Below are 19,467 nucleotides of genomic sequence, written 5' to 3'. Positions count from 1 at the left end.
GTGGCTCATGTCCACCTCAGAGCTAGCACTAAGAAGCTGTGGAGTGTCTGGACCTTCTGAGTTTGAGAAATTCTTTCTTTTTTTTTCAATTTTTTAATATTTATTTTTCAGTTTTCGGTGGACACAACATCTTTGTTTTATTTTTATGTGGTGCTGAGCATCGAGTCCAGCGCCATGCACATGCCAGGCGGGCGCATTACCGCTTGAGCTACATCCCCAGCCCCGAGTTTGAGAAATTCTGTGTGAACAAGTATTGAGGCAGGGTGGAGGAGGACGGTTCCCCAAATTGACTTCAATACTCAACCCATTTCACATGCTATTTTTTGGGGGGGAGGGGTACTAGGGATTGAACTCAGGGGCACTTGAACACTGAGCCACATCCCCAGCCCTATTTTGTGTTTTATTTAGAGAAAGGGTCTCACTGAGTTGCTTAGCTCTGAGCCACTGATGAGGCTGGATTTGAACTCACGATCCTCCTGTCTCGGCCACCCAAGCTGCTGGGATTACAGGTGTGCGCCACCGTGCCCAGCCCATGTAGTACTCTTACAACAAAATTCCCACCCTGCTTCTGTCAAGCAGGAGTAGAAGAGACGCAGTGACAACCATGTCTACAAAAGGCCATCAGTTTCCACTGGCTCCCTTGGCTGGGACACTTGTCACGGGAATTTGCCATGCTGTGACCACATGAAGAGGCATCCTGAAGGTGCCCGGCTGGCAGCCCAGCTGAGGCCTGAAGGGCAGAATCAACCCTGGGCAAGAGAGTGGCAAGCCTGCAGGTGGTCCTAACCCCAGTCACTGAGCCTCTCAGCACTCCAAATGTCCCCAGCTAAGGTTCCAGACAAGTTCCTTCCAAACCCAGACCCAGAGAATCTGTGAGTGGAATAAAGTAGCTATAATTTTCAGCCCTACTATGGGGCGTCAGAGGCAAATGGAATGAGTATAATCAAAACCACCTTGAGAGTTGCAAGGATCAGAGATAAGATATGGAAGCCACCAAATGTGGTGCCTGACTTTTAGCAGAACCTGAAATGATATGACAGCTGTTACCATCATTGGGAAGTGGAAGAGACTAGATCTATGTATCTCTCCCACCCATCTTCTTCATCCCCCTCTCTCTGTGCCCCACACTTGTGGCACACCTCAGAGACAACCCACTGGGAGACTCCGGCTTCCCCCAGCTCCAACCACGTTCTTCTGCCTAGAGGTTCTGAGGGTCTTAAGGGGTCAGCATGAGTGGGGGTGGCCCCTACATACCTGAAGCCCGCTTTGTGTTCTCCCAAGTCCTTTTGTCCTCCTGGCCAGGTCTCATCCTGGCATGGCTTCATGTAGCTGTTCTCTTGCCTTTTGGAAGCCACACAATCCACTTTGATCTGGGGCTAAGCCTAAAACTGTTCTATGGGCTATTTGTGAACCCCGGCCCATCAGAGTATGCAGCGAGGGCTGCCAGGTGAGGCATGAGCAGCCTCCATTGGGAACGTAAAGAGCTCGCCCAGGCAACGCCCTGTCTTGGTTCTCCATGGCCAAAGGAATGCTGCCACAGAATGATATCATCGCTCTGTGTTCTGACATGCCAGGGCGCAGGGGAACAATGTTCTCCACCCTCTTTGGAGCTATTAGGTAGATGAGGTCCCACCCACTTTAAGGAGAGTCTCAAATGAAGTGTGTCTCCTGAAAAATCACTCTCTCTCTGTTGAGTTGTGAAACAAATGCGGTAACAAAGACCCAGAGTCCAAGGTCAAACAAACCAAAGCAAAGTTTGTAACCAGGAAATGAACCGTTACATTTAGATGATCACTAAGTTCAGATTAATAAAGTCCAGGAGGCTTCCTCTGAGGGTCACATTGACAGACATCGTGGGAAGATTATCAAATGTGTGTCACGGTCGGGCAAGTGTGTTAAGAGTTGCATGTGCAAAGGAAAATCCAGGCCCTGCCCCGTGTCCTTCCTGCAATGCTGAAAGGCGGAAACGTTTCTGGACCTTGTGTTGACACGATGTTCCAGTCAGCGCTGTTCATTGAGAACCATGCTGCAGCCAATATTTATGAAGCCCTGGCCTTGAGCCCAGCTCCCTGCTGAGAATCATACCTGCACCAAGTCCTTCTGTCCTTGTAACAGCCACCCTGGGTACAGGCTCTGATGGCTCCTATTTGTAGATGAGCAGATAGAGGCTTGGTGGGTTCATGCAGGGCCCAGAGACACACTTGGGACTTGAACTTCACCTGTCCAGTAGGGAAGTATGGTCTCCCAATCACCAGCCTCTCCCACAGCCTAGACTTAGGCATGCTGCTGGGTCCACAGAAAATAAAGTCCATAAAACTACATGGATCATTATGGAGGCCCTACCTATTCCATGAAAGGGAGTGTGTCCGATATTTGTAGAGAATTAAAAAATGACTAAAACACAAAAAGTTGACTTAGCATGTAGTAGAAAAATGATGACAAATCTTTCTGCTTTTAAGACTATTGTATAGGGCTGGGGATGTGGCTCAAGTGGTAGTGTGCTCGCCTGGCGTGCGTGCGGCCCGGGTTCGATTCTCAGCACCACGTACAAAGAAAGATGTTGTGTCCGCCGATAACTAAAAGATAAATATCAAAAAATTCTCTCTCTCTCTCTCTCTCTCTCTCTCTCTCTCTCTCTCTCCTCTCTCACTCTCTCTTTAAAAAAAAAAAAAAAAGACTATTGTATAAATGGTGTGAAAATTCCCACTCCCAGCCTCTCAGAGCTCTCAGTCAACTGCAACCATCCAGAATATTCCTCGAAGCATGAGTGAACCCTCAATGTGGCCAACTATTGTGGGTTGAAATGTGTCCCCCCAAAAGGTAAGTTGAAGTTCCATCGTGCATGGAGGAACAGGATGTGAAGATCTTAGAGAGGAGGCAGAACCCAAGATCTGTCTTCCCTCACGGCCCCCAGGAGCAACCAGCCCCATTGACACCTCAGACTTTAACTTCCAGACTCCAGAAACATGAGACAATAAACCTCTGTGGTATACGCCATCCGTTTACCACAGTGGACCTAGCAAACCAACAGATTTTGGTACAGATGCCTATGCATTTGACCTTATTTGGAAATAGGATCATTGCATGGTTAATTAAGTTTTAGTTAAGATGAGGGCATATTGGAATAGGATGGTCCTTAACCCAACAGGACCGCTGTCCTCATAAGGAGAGTCACAGGCCGGGCGCAGTGGCGCACACTTGTAATTCCAGTGGCTCAGGAGGCTGAGACAGAAGGATCACAAGATCAAAGCAGCCTCTGCAAAAAGCGAGGCACTAAGCAACTCACCGAGACCCTGTCTCTAATAAAATACAAAATAGGGCTGGGGATGTCGCTCAGTGGTTGAGTGCCCCTGAGTTCAATCCCCAGTATGGCCCCAAAAATAAATAAATAAAAAATAAAAAAGTAAGGAGAGTCACAGAGACACACAGAGGGAACACAGCTGTGTGCCAACGGAGACAAAGACTGGAGTTCTAAAGCTCTAAGCCCAGAGATGCCACCAAAGGCTGGAACAGAGGTGTTGAACAGATTGGCTCTTGAGGCCCCAGGAAAGAGCCCACCTTGTCTACTGACACCTTGATTTTGGGCTCCTGACTCCAGACCGTAAGAGAACAATTTTTTGTTGTTTTAAGCTACCCAGTTTGTGGTACTCTGGGACAACATCCCTAGGGAATGAGCCCACCAACCTTCAACCACGGTCCTGATTTGGGGAGAGGAGAGCAAGTCCTGCCTTAACCTTGTCTGGCATCCTTCTTCTGTCTCTGTAAGACTCTCCAGGGCTGGGGCTGTAGCTCACCTAGCCCATGTGAGGCCCTGGGTTCTATCCTCAGCACCACATAAAAATAAATAAATAAATAAAAGTCCTTGGGTTGAAGACAACAGACAAATTAAAATAATAATTTTATTGTATAAATTTAATGTGATTTTGTCCTTCACGCCCTGCTGTGGGTCTCTTCACCCTTGTTGGCTAGGAGAAAACCCTTTGCTGAGTCCCCTCCTACTTTTTTTTGGTGCGGGGGAGAGTACCAGGTATTGAACTCAGGGACACTTGACCACTGAGCCACATCCCCATCCTATTTTGTGTTTTATTTAGAGACAGAGTCTCACTGAGTTGCTTAGGGCCTCACTGTTGCTAAGGCTGGCTTTGAACTCAGGATCCTCCTGCCTCAGCCTCCCAAGCCCCTGGGATTACAGGCGTGCCCCAGCAGTCCCCTCCTACTTTAAGACACCTCTGTGTGGCTCACGCTTACCTAGGCCTCCCAAGCCCCTGGAATGCACATTTGGCCCAGGGTGGTCTCGTCAGCTCTCTCTGCATTGCTTTTATCCCTCTCTGAGGGAGAGGTGGAAGGGGAGGTGAACCTGGAGACCAGATGTGCAGCAGGGAGAGCGTCCCAAGTTTTAGTCTCATAACAGACAGGAGGGGAGCTACTGATAGCTTTGAAGCAGCAGAGGTCATTGGTTCTCATGCCCTAATTGAGTGCCTGCTGTATGTGGGCAGTACTGAATGGTGGGGGAGGGGGCCAGGTAGGAATGCTTTTACCTGCAAGGGGCAGGACACCTAGGGACCCGTGATGGCAGGAAGAATTTACCAGATGGCTCATGCCTTCCTTGTGGAGGTTGGCTCACTGTGGCTGATGGAAAATATCTTGTGAGATTTTTCTTGTATCCTCTTCCTGTGTAGAGATGAAGTCTCTGCCGCACTGTAGTGGCAACTGTGAGGGAACTGGCTCTCTGAGGGAAAAGTCCTGACCGGGAGTGTTGGCCCATGTCTGTGGGGTAAGTGCCAAGGCCATGTTCAAGGATGACTGCGAAATCAACAACTGACTATTTTTGAAAATAGAACCATGGGCTCTCTCTGGCCAGTAACAGGGGCTCCACTCCACTACCCAGCCTGTCTCCTCTCTGGATGGATCTAGGTTAGTGACAGCTTGAATCCAGAGTCCAGCAGAAGAGACCTTCCATGATTCCAAAAGCCAGTCAGAAAGGCTGCAGCTTCCAAGCTGAGGCTGGTCTAGGAAGACCCTCTGGGTGCCCTGAGCTGCTGAGGTAATGAGTGACCATCTGAGACACCATGCTGAAAAGGCCACATGCAGACCCTGCGGAAGACAATCCTAGCTGCACTCAGCCTGCCAGCTGTCCCCACCAAAGTGCCAGATGTGTGCATGAAGCTGTTTTGGACTTTTAAACAGATTCCATTACCAAGTGACTCTCCTCCATGCCATCAGGAACAGAAATAGCAGCCAGCTGAGCCAGTCTAACTCCCAAAGTCCTGAGATACAACGCTTGCTTTAAAGTATCTAAATTTGAGGACAGTTTGCTTCATAGCAGATCATGAAATACCTCCCACAAGCATTTCGCCCTCTTTCTCCCTTGTCTTTCTCAACTGAAGAGACTGGAAAACTGGACACTCTAAGTCTAAGCCTCCCTTGCATCTAGGTATGATCACATGTTGCAGTTTTAAGATGCAGACTCTGGGAGATAGTGGTCAAAGTCCCTGAGGAAGTTTTCACTTACTAAATAAAAAAAAAACAAGTGCTTAGGAGGAGAAGCCCTTTTACTCTTTATCCTTCATGAGTCATTCTTCCTGCCGGGAATATAGATATGATGGTTTCAGTTTCTGCAGCTATCCCGCATCAGGAAAGAAACAGAGAAGGGGTCTGCATCAGTTACGCTAGGTCTAGATCACCTGCCTCTGGATTGTTGATTACAAGCTAATATCATTGTCAAGTTCCCTATTACTTCTAGCTAGAAGCAATTTCACTGAACATCCTTTATATAAATCAATTTGCAGCAGGTTGAATGACTGAAATCAAGGAGGTTTAATCACAAGAGTGCGGCTTATGTAATCACCAGGGTCTCACCCTGAGAAGGGCACATTCTTGTTTTAAAGCTCTGCAATGTCCATCTTGAAATTCTGAGTGACCATATTTCATCACATAATTGCCACAGGTTTTATGCCAAATTCTTTTTGCAAAAAAATACGAGGCGAAGCTTTAAACAAATTGTTGCCAGTATTACTTAAAAATCATTTGTTACTAAACTATCTTCAGTGCAAGATTAGGATGCATGGAAAACTTGTAAATCTATGTTAAAATTGAATAATCCAAATTGATGTACCTCATTTCTTTGTGTTTAGTGAACAATTCTCTGGAAAAAAAAAGTTAACACACCAGTTATTGATGTGCATATTATAGTCGAAATATTGCACTTGAGAAAACTTGCTACAGTGTTTCAAAGTATGGACTTATAAGAATTTAATCTTCTGTGTCCATAGATTCTGCTCTACCAACATTGCTTTTGTTATTGGCACTCACATAAGATGCGCTCAGCGTTAGTCCTGCCTGCTCCCAACAAACCATGCAACCATTAGGAACAGAATGACCATCGTGTGCCCTGAGAACTCCGGGCTCCAGGCTCCCAGTGAGGGAAGACAAATGTGCATCCTTAAGCCACTGGTGAACATATTGCTACTGTTCACCTTTTAAGTGGTGTGACAAGCAGAATTACGGCTGAGTGACAATTAGGCGATGAAAGGTTATAAACCAATTTTTGGATTGAAAAAACAGAGTATAATGATTATGCAAGGAAATACAGTATTTTGGAACAAGGGCCTAGCCCTTTTTACTTTGCCCGGGGCCCCATAAATTATGCAGTCAATCCTGGGTTTGTTGAATCAGCACAATCATAAAAGGAATTTGTAAATGATCAATAAGCTTTGAACTTGACCACTCCATTTTTTTTTAATTAAAGTCACCAGAGAAGATGTAGGAGAAGTATAAAATTTGCAAACAGCATAAAATATGACAAATGCCAATTAGTTAAATGAAAGATTTATTTATCTATTTGTGGAACTGGGGATTGAACACAGGGATGCTCAACCACTCAACTACATCCCCTGTCGTTTTTATTTTATTTAGATACAGGGTCTCACAAAGTTGCTGAGGCTGGCCTTGAACTTGCTATCCTCCTGCCTCAGCCTCCAGAGTTGTTCAGATTATAGGCATATGCCACCACACCTAGTGAAAGATTGAATATTTAAAAAAAAAATCTAAATAGACATGAAGCCCGAATTGAAAAGATATTTAACAAGATGTTAACCCTGAATTTGAGCTTAAATCCTGCAGTTGGTTAGGATTAAGATTTGGTTGCGACTGGCCTTGTCCAATCTGCTTACCCCAGCAATTTAGCACATGCAAGCATGCACACACATGTATAACAAACATAAATAGTATATGCATGTAGTGGTTTTACATAAAAATATCACACGTATTATTTATGAATCATTTGATTTTTATCACATTTTACCATAGGCACCTAGAATAGACCACATTGTTCATTAAAGGTTTAAAATAACGAACTCCTGATGAGAAAAATTGATGCAATATTTCACCAACATGCAGAAACCTGTTGGTTAATAACTGAAAAGCAAAACAACAAACCCTAAGCCAAATGCCCCCAGACCTTTACTATTATCATCAAAAGGAAAGATAGCTCTTTTTTTTTTTTTTTCCCTATTGTCAGGATTCAGTGAGACGATCCAAGTCAATGGCTTGGTATACAGTGAGCCCCCAAATAAATAAGTCCCTATAATAATAGAGTCTTTACTACTTGTGGCCAAAACTACTGCCTAAAATTCTCTTTGGTGTCAAAAAGAAATGAAATTTAAAGAAATCGAATCAACGAGAGTCAGATATGGAGGCCGCTCATCTTTGAGATCAAAGGGCAGGAAGGAGGTCAGAGCGGCAACTGCTTCTCAACAGAACCCAGGGCTAACCACACACAGGTGGAATCCTCGGCACGTCAACGAGTCTGCGCCAGCAAAACAACCATGAGGTGATGGTGCCACCTGCTGGCCACTGAGCAGTAATCCCCTGACAATCCAAAGGTTTGATTGCTTGGTCGGTGTGGGGGTCGCGGTGAAGAGGAGAAAATCAATGATTTCCTTGTGTTTTTGTATGATCCGTCTCATTCCAGCACGTGTGTGCTCAGCAGGTAGGTACCATCAACGTTATTAAAAGAAGACAATTTCTTTTTTTTCTTTTCTTTTCTTTTCTTTTTTTTTTTGATACTGGGGATTGAACCCTGGGTGCTTAACCACTGAGCCACATTCCCAGTTCTTTTTATTTTTTATTTTAAGACAGAGTCTCACTAAGTTGCTGAGGGGCAGCGCTAAAGCAATTGCTGAGGCTGGCCTCGTACTTGTGATCCTCCTGCCTCAGCCTCCTGACCTGCTGGGATTACAGTGGTGCACCACCACATCTGGCAACACGAGACAAATTCTGATGTCCACAAAAGGGTAATTTTGCTCCTACCCATATGGTACTAGGGAAAGCCCATAAACAGTGTTTTCACAAAGCAGCATTTGAAAGAAAATGAATTTGCAAGTTTGTCTGTAGACTTCTGACCCAGTGTAGCCACTTGCCAGGTGGGCTTTAGTAAATTACTTAACCCAGCCTCATTTTTCTCTGCTGTAAAATAGAGCCACTCAGATGGGGACTAGGGACTTGTGGTAGAAAGTGTCTTGGTGACTTTCCAGGGTCCAAAGGCACATGAATAGTTTTCAGAGGAGCAGTTTACAGATCCTCAGCCTCCACTGGCTCCCTTATCTAACCCTGATCTGCTTAGGGACAAATTCTGCAGGTGAGGTGTCCAGCTGGGTTTTTGCCCCCTAGTCCATTTCATAATGGTTCTCCTCCTGCTTGGAAGAAGGATGGCCTCCTGACTTCCTGCCTCAGTCAAGTGCACTGTCTGGGGGGGGGGGGGGGGGCGGGGACTGTGGAGCACCAAGCATCATAGGGACAAATGAGACTATTTGTGTCTTGATGAGACTGGGAACAGGACTAGGAACTGGACCACAAGAGCTGAGGATCAGGGGCTGTTCCTAAGCATTGTTTTAAACAAAGTGCAAAGAGGATCAAATAGAGTTGCCCATTAGGAAAAACATTAATTATTAATAAAGATAATTTCACTAAATGATATCTGACACATTATAGTGAAGGAATTCAAAGAATTAAGAGAGGCTGTCATAACAAAATTCACACCAGGCCAACTACTGATTTACAGGAGGCACATTTCTCAGAGCATACTTTAAAAAAATTATTATTGAACAATTCATAGGAAGTTGCAAAGATGATACAGAGGTTCAATGTCACCCAGTTTCTCCTGATGAAGAACCTTACTAGCTAAAGGAGAAAGTCAAAACCAGGAAGTGGACACTGAGGGGCAGTGTTCGCCCTGGTGGCTGGGTGGGTGGGTGGGGGGATACTGGCCCAGTACATATATACTGGTACAGCACATGTATGGGGATCTGGGCCATTTGGTCAGGTGTGCAGATTCACCTGAGCACCTGCAATGAAGATACTGAGTGAGTTCATGGCAGGAGAGATGTTTACCCTGATTGGAACATCACAGGTTCCAATGTACCCCATAAATATGCACCCCATAAATATGTACCCCATAAATATATACTTTTTTATGTACATTTTTTATGTATGTGTGGTGCTGGGGATTGAACCCAGGGCCTTGTGCATGTGAGGCAAGCACTCTACCAACTGAGCTATATCCCCAGCCCAATTTTAAAGGCACTGGAAATGCTGGGGCTGCAGCAGTGGTGGAGTGTCTGCCCAGATGCCCAAGGCCCTGGGTTTCATCCCCACCTCTTGGGGCGGTGGGGGGGGGCACTGGAAGATTCCACTGCATTAAGATCTCTCCTGGGTGGTTCCTTTGTTGTCACGCCAGCCCACATGCCCCCCTCTCCTCACCAGGGCGACCTCTGACCTATTCTCCATTCTACAATTTTCTTATTTCAGGGACGCACTTAGATGGAGTTAGGCAGGAGGGGATGCAGGAGACCGGCGCTGCCCTGGAGATGCCCCCCGCGCCGTCTTGGGCACCTTGTCCACAGCTCTCCATCTCTGTTTGCTGAGTGGTTTCCCACGGCCGTACGACTTTCTGATAAACACGTCATAGGCCCCACCCCTCGGTCCTCGAGGGAGGGGCGTCTCAGGGGCGGACCTGCGCAGAGCGGCGCGTGGGCGGGGCGTCCTGCCTCTGCGGCGCGCAGGTCCCGAGGCTCGCACCTTGGCGAGGGGCCTTTGCTTCTCTTCTCCGACCGGCGGCGCACTAGGGCCTGTCGGTGCATCCGCAGCAGTGGCAAGGGTGGCGCGGTGGCAAGCGTCAGCGTGTGCGCCCTAGTGGCGTCAGCGTGTGCGCCCTGGTGGCGGGAGACTCCAGAAGAGATACTGGCCTAATACATATTCACCTTGAAGAGGAAGATGGGCCTCAAGACCAGGATCATGGAGATGATTCTCCACGTCTACGAGAAGTAGGATGGAGCGCATCCTAGGTATTCTCCCGATAGTGCGCTGTGCACGTGAACATCTGGGGATCGAGTGTTTATGACAAATAAGAAGATTGGATAACCAAGATGTGACTAATCGGGAGCCTGCTGTACTTATCAAAATGATGCCAGAATTCCAGAAAAGTTCAGGTGGTATCAAGAACCCTATAAGAGTAGAAGAAACTCTCTGTGGTCTTATCAAAGGAGGAGTTGCCAAACGTCAGATAGTAACAGACATTGATATGACACTAAGTAGGTTTCCTACAAAGGGAGAAGATGCCCAACGTGTCATAATATCATTGACAACTGCCAGCTGGTTACAGACAAATGTCAAAAAAAAAAAAAGTTACTGCAATTAAAGGAACAGCATTATGCTATAGAAGTTGATCCTGTTCTTAACCGTGGAAGAAAAGTACCCTTATAGGGTAGAATGAATGGTATAATAAGTCTCATGGTTTGATTGTTGAGTAGGGTATACCAAAAGCTAAACTTAAAGAGATTGTGGAAATATCTGACGTTATGCTCAAGGAAAGATATGAGGATGTCTTTGTTAAGCTCCAACACAGTGTCCCTGTGTTCATATTTTCTGCTGGTATTGGTGATGTGCTAGAGGAAGTTATCCATCAAAGCTGGTTTGTCATCCAAATGTCAAGTAGTGTCCAACTTCATGGATTTTGATGAAAACGTTGTCCTCAGAGGACTTAAAGGAGAACTGATTCGTGTATTTAACAAACATGATGGTGCCTTGAAGAATACAGACTATTTCAGTCAACTAAAAGACAACAGCAACAATTCTGCTGGGAGACTCCAGAAGAGATTTAAAAATGGCAGATGGGGTAGTCAATGTTGAACACATTCTGAAGATTGGTTATCCAAATGGTAGAGTAGATGAGCTTTTAAAAAAAATACATGGACTCTTCTGATATTGTTTTGATAAAAGAAGAATCACTGGAGGTCGCCAACTCTATTTTACAGAAGATTCTATAGACAAGTATTTTTCAAGAAGACCTCTCCCATGGGTACAAATGATACAAAATCTACTCATCTGTCCAACTAGCTGAAAAACTTATTTATAGTATATCCTTGTTCTTGAAGTTTTCCCTTTACATAACCAAAATATTTTCAGACATGTTGAATCCATCTCCTGGAAGCTCCTTTTCCCCACCTCTTTCAATACACTCCTCATCATATTTTTAACCCTAAAAAAAATGTTGAAGCCAAAATTAGAAAAAAACTACTCCCTACTTTTCCAAAATGAATTTTGTAGTTTAATGTTATCTTGCAGTTTTTGAAGAGTCTTTTTATACCAGGAATGTTTATAGATGTTTTTTAAAAGTTTTATGAAATGGTGAAATAATGTGCATGATTTTCAATACTGCCATTTATATAATTTGGGTGGATTATACTAGTGGTATCACCATCTCCTGAAATTGTTGTAATTTTTTTTTTGTGTGTGTGTGTGTGTGTATGTGTGGGAAAACCAATATTTACCAAAAAGAGTGGCACTTAATATTTGAAAAGACTGTTGGTGGCCATGTGTCAATAATCATCACAAAATATTCTATAGGAAGCCCTGATAATAAATATGAAATGAAAGCCTTTTTAATTCTTAAAAAATAAAAAAAAGGATGAACACATCATCATCCCCAGGCTATTCATCTCTGTGACAGTCAATAAAGTGACTTTTTTTGGGGGGGGGGATTACTGGGTATTGAACTCAGGGACACTTAACCACTGAGCAACATCCCCAGTCCTATTTTTTGTATTTTATTCAGAGACAGGGTCTCACTGAGCTGTTTAGCGCCTTGCTTTTTGCTGAGGTTGGCTTTGAACTAGCAATCCTCCTGCCTCAGCCTCCCGAGTCGCTGGGATTACAGGCATGCACCACCATGCCCAGCAATAAAATGACTTTTTATGTTTAATAATTATCAAAACAATGATCCATTTTTGCTCTTTTAATCAATGTTTACTACTTGTAATTTTAATTGATTCAAATCAAAGAAATCAATTTTTTATAGTCACGGGAAATTAAAAGTATTTAAATTTATATATATGCTAATATAAATTTATATTTATAAATATAACTTTGTGGCAGAGAAATGATGGGTGATCAATGGAAGATCTTCAAGCATATATTAAATTAGGAAAAAATTCTGTAGGAGAAATTGAATAGAAATACAAGGTTTTTGTTGTTGTTTTGTTTTGTTTTCATATACTGGGGATTGAACCCAAGAGAACTTTACCACTGAACTAAGTCCCCAGCCCTTTTTCTTTTTATTTTGAGACAGGGTCTAGCTAAGTTGCTAAGGCTGACCTTGAACTTGTGATTCGCTTGCCTCAGTCTCCCAAATTGCTAGGATTGCAGGCATTTGTCACCATGCCTGACCCAGAAATACAAGCTAAAGAACAAAAAGGAATGGTTAAAACTTCCGAGTATTAAAGAGCCTGTTTGCTCTTCTGTAAATGGATAATGTTGGCTAGCAAATCACTTAGGTTCTGCCAGACACATTAAAAAGTGATCTAAGAGTTTTATTTGGAAATATCAATAACTACTAGGTGGGAGAAAGGACATCCTTTGCAACTACTTAAATTCTGGACAAAAAAAAAATGTTCAAGATGTGAGAACTTTAAGAAGCACATGGGTGGGGGAGTTTAGAGTTTTTTCAAAACTTTTTTTTAGAATACTAGAATATGTGTGAATAAAAACTTTCAAGCACATACTTAGTAAAGTGCTTTTGAAAATCTATGAGGCAAGCTGGGCACGGTGGCACATGCCTGTAATCCTAGCGGCTTGGGAGGCTGAGGCCAGGGGACTGTGAGTTCAGAACCAGCCTCAGCAGGGCTGGGGTTGTGGCTCAGTGGTAGACCACCGCCTAGCATGTGGGAGCCCCTGGGCTCGATCCTCGGCACCACATAAAAATAAATAAAATAAAGGTATTGTGTTCAACTACAACAAAGAAAGAAAGGAAGGAAGGAAGGAAGGAAGGAAGGAAGGAAGGAAGGAAGAACAGTCTCAGCAACAGTGAGGCACTAAGCAAAATACAAAAAAGGGCTGGGGATGTGGCTCAGTGGTCGAGTGCACTGAGTTCAATCCCTGGTATCAAAAATAGAAAATTTATGAGGCAGTAAATGTTATGTAATAGTTTTCCCACTGGCATCCTGTCAAGAAATTAGTCTGAATTAGAATAGTTTCAGTCTGAGTAGCCCAAATCTGGTTCGCACTGGGTTAGGCAGAAAATAGAGTGTATGGGCCGATGCACTAAAAAAGCTGAGGTGCCTTGTTCCATATGCTTAGCCGGCGCCTGGGAACCCATATCTTTCCAGCTTTTCTGACTCTGCTTTCCTCTCTGGGAATCTCACTCTGGGGCATCCTTCCCAAGATGGCTGCTGCAACCTTGGTCTTCCATCCTCCCGCTGGGAAAGAACTTTCTTCTCTCAATAGCCTCAGTGAAATGAGGCATTGGGCCTCCTTGGCTTGGTTGGGATCATGCACCCATCCCTAAACCAGTGGCTGTGGCCATGGAAGTGGGATGATCTGATTGGCTGGGTCTGGATCACATGCTTCCACCCTCCCTGAGGCAAGGGTCAATCTCATTCTTGATTCACTGAGATGAACTAAGAGTGGATGAGGGGTGATTCCTAAAAACAAGTCCAGAATTCTAAGAGAAGAGAAAACGGATAGTAGAGGTGCCCAAGTGATAGAAGGCTTCTGTATAATCTGCCAATCAGCACATCTTCACAGAGTTGTAGGGGGAACATGTGACACCCACCCTTTCAACCTCCTGACAAGGAGCCTCTGGGAGACATTGGTTATCACTGTGGCGCAGATGGGAACATGACCACACAGAGAGGTCACATGCCCGAGATTGCACAACGGTAAGTGGGGGGGGGTAGGGTTTGGCTGGGGCATCTGTCCCAGGGTTGGCACTCTCTGAGCCTCCACACTGGTGGCAGGGACAATGGAAATGCAGCATGTCCCAGACTTGAGGACCCAGGAGCTGTGGGGGGGGCATCGATAGGATGAGCTGTAAAGAGTTAGCACTGGGGCCGAGCAAGCCCTGGTGCCCCAGGCTTGGCCCCAGCTCCCTGCCTCCACCCCGCCCTGAGTGCAGGAGAGGCACTGCCACAACTCCAGCCAAGTCTGCGCCAGCCCTGCCGCAGTCTGGGAGCTGAGACGTGGAACTGGCTGGGGAGCTGGGGTGGCAAGGTGAGGACAGGAGAGGAGCAAAGAGAGGAGGGAAGGCCGGAGTCAGGAGGCTCCTTTGAGCCCTGAAACCACAGAAGCCATCATCAATGATGAGGCTGGGCCTCCAGTGGAAGCCTCACCTGGAGGCAGCTGGGGGGCAACTCTGAGGCTCCTGCCCTGGAGACAGCACCCTGACCACACATCCACATCAGAAGCAGCTCGGAAAGTTTTGTTTTATTTATTTATTTTTTATTGTGATAAAATACACATAACACAAAATTTACCATTTTAACTATTTTTAAGTGGACCATCTGAATGCATCAGGTACACTCACGATGTTGCACAGACGTCACCACCAGAGTTCTGGAGAACTTTTTCTTCATCTCAAGACTAAAACTCTGCCCATTAACCAGTGACTGTCCGTTTTCCCGGCTCCTAAACCCCCAAAGCTTCTATTCTACTTTCTCGGAGCCTCATGTCAGTGGAATCATTCCGTGTTTGGCTTTGGTGACTGGCTTACTCCACACAGCATGACGTCCTGCACATGCTCCGTGGCAGAGTGTGGCAGAATGTCTGTCCCTTTTCAGGCTGAATCATATTTATGGTATGTAGGTTCCCCATTTGGCTTCTCCATTCATCCGTGGTTGCTGGACACGTGGGCAGTTTCCACCCTAGTTTGGTGAATAATGCTACTGTGAACACTGAAGCCCAGGGATCTGTGAGGCCCTGCTTTCTTTCAGTTCATGGGAGTTACGTACCCAGGGGTGGAATTGCTGAGTCATGTGCTAATTCTGTGTTTGTGGGTTTGTGGTTGTTATTGCTTTGGTACTGGGGTTTGAACCCAAGGGTGCTTAACTACTTAGCCCTTTTTAAAAAATATCTTATTTAGGGCTGGGGATGTGGCTCAAGTGGTAGCGCGCTTGCCTAGCATGCGTGAGGCACTGGGTTCGATTCTCAGCACCACATAAAAATAAAATAAAGATATTGTGTCCACCTAAAACTAAAAAATAAATATTTTTTAAAAAATATCTTATTTAGAGACAGGGTCTCGCTGCATTGCTTAGGGTCTTGCTGTATTGCCTAGGGCCTCACTAAGATGCTGAGGCTGGCTTTGAACTCTCGGTCCTCCTGCTTCAGCCTCCCGAGCTGCAGGGATTACAGGTGTACACCACTGTGCCCGGCTAATTCTGTGTTACAGTGTTTTCCGCAGTGGTTGCACCAGCAATGTACAAGAGTTCCAATCACTCCATTCCTCTCCAAATCTTGTTTTTCATGGGAGATGTGTGTGGTTTAGAGCTGTCCAATAGGGGCTGCATTCGGGGGCAAGGATCAAACCTACGAAACACGTGAAACCCATCACTGTGGTTCCCCCTCACCTGCGGGGGAAGTCTTAAGGCCCGCGAGGGGGTGCCTGAAGCTCAGATAGTACTGAACCTGACATAGACTTTTTTTTTTTTTTTCCTGTACATGCACAGTTCAGATGAAGTTTTATTTATAAATTAGGTACGGTAAGAAGAGACGAACAAGAATAACTAATAATAAAATAGAATAATTTATAATGAATGATATACTATAATAAAAGCTGTGTGAGTCTAGTCTCTTTCAAATACCTTTTTGTTCATTTCTGGAATTTTCTATTTATTATTTTCAGGCTGCACCTCATTTGACCATGTGTAATGAAACCCAGGAAGTAAAACCGTGGATAAGGGTCTCTGTGCCCCACTGTGGTGGCTTTTCTCCATCCCCTCCTTACCTTCTCCGCATCTTTCTTGTCTCTGCTCTGTACCCTGGAGGGCTGGACCCCGTGGATGCATTTTCTGGGCTTGCTTCCTCTTGGCCTCTGTTGGGTTTGGTCAATGAGAGACACTAAGAAACCAGAGGGCAGAGGACAGGGCGACCTGTCACACATGTGTTGCACTATTGCTGGTGTCACCAAGATCCAGGACAAAATGGGGCCCCACAGACTTGGAGGTGGTGGTGGGGAGTTCTGCATGCCACTCCACACAGTCATTCTCCTCTCCATTTTCTGTCCACTGTCCCCTCTAAGGGACAGCATGATAAATTCACCTGATCCAGGGACAAAGGTGGAATGAACCCTGTGTTTACGGGTGAGAGGTCCTGGCTGGATGCCACCACCATGGAACACTTGTGATCTAGAAAACCTGGCCAGGCCGAGTCCCCCACAGGATCCGCAGGCATTGCACACTAATCTGCTGGGCATTCTCCTGCACTGTGGGTAATAAGTGCACGCACAGCATAGATTTGTTCTATGCTTCTAGAGGATCCCACTGGTTTGGTGTTGTGGGTTATGGGCTTTCCAGCTGCCTGTGCCACTGGATGACTCCCTGGAGGATGGCCTCCAGAGCTCTGTCCTCAGAAAAACCCACCAGCCTCTGCTGCTTGGCAGAAGCTCAGCCCTGAGGGCTTCTGCCTCTTCCGCCCGGGAGCTGCAGCTCTAGGAGGAAGGGCTCGCCAGGTATCCTGCCCCTTGGTTCTGCCAACCTACAGTTCTCACCAGGAACCAGGTCTCCGTGCCCACTCTGCCCCGACTTGTAATAGTTCAGCTGCTGTCCTCAGAGCGTGCCAAGGACCAAGTCTTCATGACTCCAAGAGAAAGGAATCGGCGTTTTCCCACCATATATTAGATTTCAGTTTCAGATGTCAAAAATCATCGCTTTTGGTGACAAGAAAGGGAGTGAAATCAATGAGGGGATTAACGGGGGCCTGGTTGGTTCAGTGGGTTCCCACCTGAGCCCTGGTGTTGTTTAATTTTCTGTATCAAGTTGCCTAGGCCATTGTATCCAGCTGTTTGGTCTAGATATTTCTGTGAAGGTATTTTTTTAGATGTAATTGATATTTATCTTATTTCATACACACACACACACACACACACACACACACATGCACACATATATATTTTAGTTGTAGGTGGGCACAATACCTTTATTTTATTTTGTATGGTGCTGAGGATCGAACCCAGTGCCTCACGTGTGCCAGGCAAGCTCTATCACTGAGCCACAATCTCAGCCCTGTAATTGATACTTAAGAAGTACACTTCAAGTAAAGACAGTACACTCCATAATGTGGGTGGCCTTCATCCAATTGGTTGAACACCGTTGGAGAGAAGACTGAAGTCCCCGGAAGAGGAAGGAGTTATGCTTCCAGATGCTTTTAGGCTCAAGCTGCTATGTCACCTCTTGCCTGGGTCTCCAGCCTGCAGCCTGCCTTGCAGACCTCAGACTTAGCAGCCCCATGACCGCTGGAAGAGGGACTTTAGAGGGGACAGTGGACAAGGAGGAGAAATCTGTCAGCATGATAAATTCACCTGATCCAGGGACAAAGGTGGAATGAACCCAGTGCCTCATGAACCAAACCAAACCCTTAAAGTAAATTTCTTCTTAGACACACACACACACACACACACACACACACACACACACACACCTATTTCTCTGGAGAACTGACATAGTTTTCTTAGCATTTTGGTTTGGATCTGAGGCGTCCTCCGAGAGCTCCTGTATTAATTCAAGAATGCTCAGAGGTGAAATGACTGTAAGCTAATCAGTCCATCCTAGTCAAAAGGACTGAGTGGTAACTGTGGGCAGGTGGGACGTGGCAGAGGAGGTAGGTTACTGGGGGCTGCCCTGAAAGGGGTCATCTTTCCCGTGGCCCCTTCATCCTTCCCTCTCTGTCATGAGCAAGCTAAATCACTAATACAGACCAAACACGTTTGTGTCTTTCCACAACGTCAGAATTTATTGAATAACAACAAATTCACTTTATCTTCCATCTGTCTCTGTGTCGCCCTCGCTACACCACTTTCCTCAATATCAGTTCACCTGATAGTCAGAAGTCCAGCAAACACAAGTTCTTTCATTCGAGTCTTAATTTCTAATATCTATAACGTTCAAGTCACTCTCATACATCATCTGCTGACATATAGTAAGACTAAGAAAAGGCTAAGAGGGCAGCAGGTAGGAGGACGCTGGGCCACCAGCAAAGGCAGATATGAATGCTGAGAGTCAGAGTCACTGTGGGTGGCCATAAGGACTTTAAGGAACCAGTTCCCCAGTTCCACAGACTCGTCAAAGCAGAGGGTCCAACAGGATGGACAACAGTCTCAGTTTCAGGGTGTCAGCTCAAGGTGTCAGCTTGGCATGGGTCATCTGTGGTCATCATGGGCAGGAGAAACTGCGCTCTGCTGAAGCCCGAGCACAGAGATTCAGGTTTGTCACTGGGGTGGTTTTCCTGGGCAAGGCTTGTGATGAGTGGCCAGTGATGGGGCCAAGGGTGTCCTCATGTTGAGCCTCGGGTTCCTCCTTTTGTGGGTCCCCAGTGAAGGAGGGGGTGCCTCTGTTGAGGGTGATGAGTTCCCACGTCTGGTGTTCCTGATAGGATTTGGAATATCCAAGTGTCCAGTTGCTCCTTGATTCAGTTTGATAAGTTGGCACATGTCAGTTATTTATCAGTTGGTGCATTACGGTAGTGCCAGTCAGATGGTGGTCATCCACAAACAAGGTATGGAGTCTTTCTACCTTGGCACTTGCACTCACACTGGAGCAACTCGTGGCAAACTGCTGCTTTACAAAAATGGAGTAACTCAGGTTTAGGCCCAGCCCCCAAACTGCTGTTCTACACGGAGTTTCTAGCGCAAGGCACAGCCTGCTCCCCACACTCTCTGCTTTCTGGTCAGCCATGAATGGAGCAGTGATCCTCCACCATCTCTTCCTGCAATGATGTTCTGCTTCACCTTGGGCCCAGAGCAATGGACTCAGCCGACCATGGACTAAATCTCTGGAACCGTGAGACAAAATAAGCTTTCCCTCCTCTAAGTTGTTCTTGTTTCGTATCTTGGTCACAGTGATGAAGCTGACTGATACCCTCAGGAACTCAATGTGAATAGCTAAGCTAATGGGACCAATCTAAGTGCTCTTTAACAGATGA

At 45.8% G+C, this 19,467-nt stretch overlaps 1 pseudogene; it reads left to right on the top strand.

Annotated features, from left to right (window-relative positions):
• The first annotated feature begins 10,242 nt into the window (after window positions 1-10,242).
• Window positions 10,243-11,324, top strand: LOC143408642 (cytosolic 5'-nucleotidase 3A-like; annotated as a pseudogene).
• The last annotated feature ends 8,143 nt before the right edge of the window (window positions 11,325-19,467 follow it).

This window comes from Callospermophilus lateralis, chromosome 10 (assembly GCF_048772815.1).
Source record: "Callospermophilus lateralis isolate mCalLat2 chromosome 10, mCalLat2.hap1, whole genome shotgun sequence".
In the NCBI taxonomy this organism is placed as follows: Eukaryota; Metazoa; Chordata; class Mammalia; order Rodentia; family Sciuridae; genus Callospermophilus; species Callospermophilus lateralis.
Note: the sequence above shows the minus strand (reverse complement) of the source record. Positions and strands in the feature narration are given on the sequence as shown.